The sequence below is a fragment of the Lygodium microphyllum genome, chromosome 23 (genome assembly GCF_053477565.2).
Source record: "Lygodium microphyllum isolate KBCC chromosome 23, Lygodium_microphyllum_v1.1.10, whole genome shotgun sequence".
In the NCBI taxonomy this organism is placed as follows: Eukaryota; Viridiplantae; Streptophyta; class Polypodiopsida; order Schizaeales; family Lygodiaceae; genus Lygodium; species Lygodium microphyllum.
In genome coordinates this window covers 6,046,021-6,051,645 of record NC_141157.1, presented here as the reverse complement: position 1 = coordinate 6,051,645, position 5,625 = coordinate 6,046,021, and positions in this window count along the sequence as shown.

The following is a 5,625-nucleotide window of genomic DNA, read 5'->3' as shown; positions in this document are numbered from 1 at the left end:
AAGAAAGGAATCTTGAGAGAATTCTAATATTGTAATGAAACATATTGTGTGGCAACAAACTAGACAAAGACGAGGAAAGGCTTGGATACCCATAAACAATAGTCTCATAAGCCCATACATAATGGAATGAATATGTAAGGTGTTGTAGAGAAATATTGCCATAAAGAAACACTAATCAATCTTTGGAAGGATTTTTTACATAATAGAATATTTATATATAGATATAAAAACATTGTTTCTTGGTAAAGTAACAATAAAATACCCAATTTCACTCTTCTACTCGTTGGCTCTTTGAAGATGGTTCACCTTCATCATGTAATTGTTGCTCTAGTTCTTTTAAATATTGCTTATTAAATTTTGGAACTAATCTACTTCTAAGTAGGCATTGTTTTTTCCATATTCTACAAGGATGTTTGGATATTTGATATCATTTGTTAGGCTAAATGTTACATACGCTAAATGATATTTACCATGTCATATGTGGTAACTATAGCCTTGGCCAAAAATTTGTAGAGCTTCTTGTTTCTCCAAAAACATTATATTCTTTGTGTTTCCCCCATATCAAATACCCTCAAAGTTAACTTGAGAGGGTCCTCAATGTAAGAAGAGGGAATTCTGCATTATCCCTTGAAAACTTACGATGGAAATCAATGAACTTTGGAAATGTGAGATATTTAATGTAATGACCCAAGGCAGACCTCCCTTTTATTTACCAGTTGCACATCTAACAAGCCCATCCTCATATACAAAGTTGAAAAATGGCAAGCACAATTAATGAATTATAGTGAAATTCTTATGGGAATCAACATGGTACCCAAATGAAAATAGCTTGTGAAATAAACCTTTTAATTTTCATCTTAAACTAAGAACTCATCACTCCATATTTGGATGCTTGATTGGCTAGTTTACAAGTACTTGGGAGTCAAGTCCTTGTTTGATTTTTCCAAGTGTGATACATTCAAATTTTCCTATGTTGCTTCAAACTCTTCCTCTAAAGGAAGGGTTGACTTGTGTTGTTTTATTTGTGTTGGAGCACATCCTTGGAAATCAAGGTCAAAGTTTGTGCTACTGTGGATTAGTATTTGTAACCTTGACATTTGAATCCACAAGTAGATACTTATCCTAGACTAGAATGATAAAATTAGAATCTATTTCAAGATTCTATGAAATGATAGCTAAGTAATAGTCCTCCCTAATGTTAAAAAGAGCTTGGATATCAAATAAGAGAATGCACTATATCTTCTTCCAATACGAAAGGTGGGTGGTAGAGCTATAGGAATATTACTATCCCCCTTCTCAACCTCTTCTTTCTCATTAATCAAAACCACCTCTATGTTCTTCCTTTTGAAAGCTTCTATATCTAGTTGATATATTTGCTCCCTCTCTCACTTACCACATCTACTAGCTATGAAACCTCTTGCACCTCATCAATCTCTTCTTCAACAAGCTGTGGTATATCTTCTAGGTCTTGGAAAAGCTCTTTTCCTTCATCCCCCAATAACATGTGTAGAAAGAAAATAAATTCATAAAAGTATTCCATGACATGAAACTTTTGGTTGTGTAGAAGGCACTATAAATCTACCTTCTTCATGCCCTCAAGAACCCTCAAACAACCTTGTTGAAACTTCTCCTTAGGGGTTTTTTCAAGAAGGACATAATTCATATAAACATACCAAGGACCTCAATATGAAACTCTCAAGCATATGTCTACTCCACAAAAGCGGTGTCTTGCTCTTCCAGATACACTCATAAGGCTAATCCATTCCTACACAAAGATAGTAACAGAAAACACCTATGGTAGTAAATGTTCTTGACCCACTCAAGAAAGGAAATCTAGAAGCATTTTATTATGGGTGCCTTCACTCCTCCTATGCTCTTTTGGAGGATTATTAGAAGTGTTTTTAATCCTTTTAGACTCTTGAGCCTCCTTCACATGCTACAACTCGGTAGCATCCATGTGCAAACACATAACTGCATAATAAAGTCTAATGGGCATTAGGTATGAAGGTGGACCACCCATAGGACCCTCATAACCTAAAGGGAGGACTTGAAAAATCTCAAGGTCCCTCCTTGCATTGTGTGGACCACCACTCGAGACCTAGACGATACAAATGGGAGCCTGTAAAAATATCGAGGCTTGCAAGCCACCCTCAAGACCCGCACAACATGAAGGGGAGGCTGCAAAAGTCTCCAGACCCCCCTCTCACCTTGTGCAATTCACCCTAGGGACCCGAGCAATATAGGAGAGGGAGGGGGGAAATCTCAAGCATCCCCTTCATTGTGCTACAATGAAAATTGACAAAAAAAAGATTAGGACAAGGGCCACATTTTAGGAGAGGAAGACCTTTGACCACTTGACAAAGAGAGAGAGCATGTGGGCATGCACCATGAGCTGAGAGCGAGAGAGAGAGAGCCAAATAGAGATTGCAAAATTAGGGAGATAGAGGCGAGAGAGATCATGAAAGTGGGAAGAGAGGAGAGATATGTAAAAATGGCAAATGGATCCATCGTTGGCAAATGGATCCATCATTGGCTCCGGCCATTTATAGTCTTTGATATTGGATAAATGGTAGGTACATGCATAATTATATCTATATATCTAGATTAAAATTCACACATGTTATCCCACATTTTTTATGGCATGGCACCGAGTGACATCAACAAATGTAATTTCCTTATATAGCTCAAATTTGAAATTAAAATTTTATTTCACACATTGCATGCCTATTGGAACTCCATAGCTTTCTCATCTAAAGGATTCTTGGAGCTCTTATATGGTGAGTGTTTCCCAGATCCAAAACTTCCATAATGCAATAACACCTATAGAAGCTCAAAGAGCACCCTCTCCTTGTGTTATGTTGGTCCAAGCCCTACATAATGCAAGGAGTGTCTAAAATCTCAAAGACTCCTCTCGTGTTGTTCAAGTATGGGGGATGTACCCCACAATACAAGGGGAGGGGATTTCAAATCTCGAGGACCCCCCTCATGTTGTTCGAGTCTAAGGAGTGTACCACACAATGTGAGGGAGGGGACCTCAAATCTCGAGGACTTCCCCTCGGATTGTTCAAAACCTTGATGACCCCCCTCCCCCCATGTTGTTTGGGTTTGGGAGTATACTGTACAATGCGAAAGAGGGAGGGTCCAAAATCTCAAGGAACCCCCCTCATGTTGTTCAGTTCCAAGGGGTGTATTGCATAATGTGAGAGGAGGTTCAAAATATTGAGGATGCTCCCCTTGCATTTTTTGGATCTAAGGGTGTACCGCACAATGTGAGGAGGGGGTTTTGAAATCTTGAGGCCCTTCCCCCCACGTTGTTTGGGTCCAAGGGGTGTATTTCACAACATGAGGGGAGGGGGTCCAAAATATCAATGACCCCCCTTGCATTGTTCAAGTCTCCCCCCCCCCCCCCCCAAAAAAAACGAGAATGTATCACACAATGTGGGTGGGGGGTCCAAAATCTTGGTGACCCCTCTCATATTGTGTAGGTCCATGTGATGTACTGCACAATGCTAGGGGAGGGGGGTTCCAAAATCTCAATGACCCCTCCTCACATTGTTTGGGTCTCCCCCCCCCCCCCGCCCTACACCTTGCACTGTTGGGGTCTCAGGGATATTATTGCACAATGTGAGGGATGGGGGATCCAAAATCTTGATGATCCCCCTTGACGTTGTTTAAGTCCCTGCCCCCTTCCCATAGTGTGGGTTTTGCCTCTTTTATCCAAATTTTCTAGGTTTTTTCCTTTTCACCTTATTGAATTCTAATATTGTATTTTTACTTTGTTGTACAAATGGCTTTTAGGAAAAAACAAACTGCTAGAATGGTATCATCACAGGATCCTCACATTGCACATCAATGATCCACCTTTATGGAGAGCATACAATAGTGAGACACTAGTAGCTCTAGGAAGAGCATGTCAACACTATGAGCCAAAGCGTGATGAAAGAGATATTAGTAATACAAGTCTATCCTCAAGAAACTCAAGAGAATCATGGACCACCATGGGCATGCCATCCCTAAGTACTCATTCATAAGGATTGTCAAGGATATATGTAGAATAAGCATTCTAGACTATTGATGGCATGCCTTGGTGGGCATTGTAATGCTGCTTGCATGAAGCTATGGAAGACTTCATGGTCAAGTTCCTCCAAGATTCTTACATTCTTGCAACTCATGTGCATAGAGTTGTTGTTATGCCAAGGGATTTCACATCCCTTCGCCTACAATAAATTATTAAGCTTGAGTGACATTTTTGGTAGAAAAATAAAGGAAATTTTGAAAATACCTCCTCAGATCAAAAGGAGTAGAAAGATAAAGGTGACTCATGTCATAGGAGAACCCTCATACTCCCACCAAATGAGGCTAGATGCTCACTAGGTGACAAGCTGAGAAGGAAGAGAGATGCGTGAGACATTAGTTTGCACGAGCAGAACTGTGACATGCATGATATGTTTAGTCCATCTTTTGGCATTCTACTATCTCTACGAAGGCCACACCAACAACAGTAGGACTTGAGTGCCATCCAATTTGGAGAGGAGGACATTTTAGTGCTTGCAAACCTCTATAAGGAGGTCAAGTATTGTGTAATGAATGCTATCCTAAGATATATTTGTTAAGTCATAATACTTGGAAATTTTTGCATGCTTTTCTTGGTATCATATGGCTTGAAACTTATTGTTTGTTTAATTTTGCAACTTAATTCTTGTAAATCTACCATTTGATCAATGAGACAAGGTGTTAATCCTAAATTCCATGCTATCTATAGTCTTGATTCAAGAGAGGACATCCCTTGTGGATGTATGCTTCTGGTACCATGATTGCAACTTAGAGCTCATGTAGTACCTTGTGATGGCATACCATGAGAGGTAATGAAGTATTTGGTAGGTCTTTTCAAAAGTATTTCAAATCTTATTTTTTGTAATTTTTATTATCATTATTTTCTTGTAGATCTCTTTGGAGTTTAATAGTATTCCATATTGTAACAAAGAGATGCTCTCTGACCAACTCAACATATGGATATCATGATAATGTGAAGAAGCAAGTTTCTTAAGTTCATGAGAGAGAGGGGGGGAGAAAGAGAGAGTACTAATATATTCTTCCTTTATCAAAACAAGTCCATTTAGAATTCACCAAAGGCTTTGAGGCCATCACCCAAGACAACAATTCTCTTGAGAATATATGTATAGTCAGTTGTAGAGTGCTACAGCAAAGGTGATGGCCATAGCTATTGATGGAGAGTTTACTACAAGACCAAAATGCTCTTGGAGCATCTACTTAAGATCTAAATCAATTATGTAAGTTTAATTTTTCTTATATTAACTTAACATAGTGTTAACAACTTTATAGTTAGCCTCATTTTGTATAATTTTATGTAGGGTGATGATTTGGCAAATTACACATATGATGATCGTGTTCTGTTTAGAGCAAAGATGGTTGAGTATGTACTTGGGTAGTTCACTATATGTATACCCTCTATATCACATGTATTTAAGGCCTATTTATAAACATCCTTATATGTGATCCTTTTCTATCCAATCTGTAAGTAATCCCTTTATATGGGACCCTTTATATGTGATCCTTTTCTATCCAATCTGTAAGTAATCCCTTTATATGGGACCCTTTTGTATG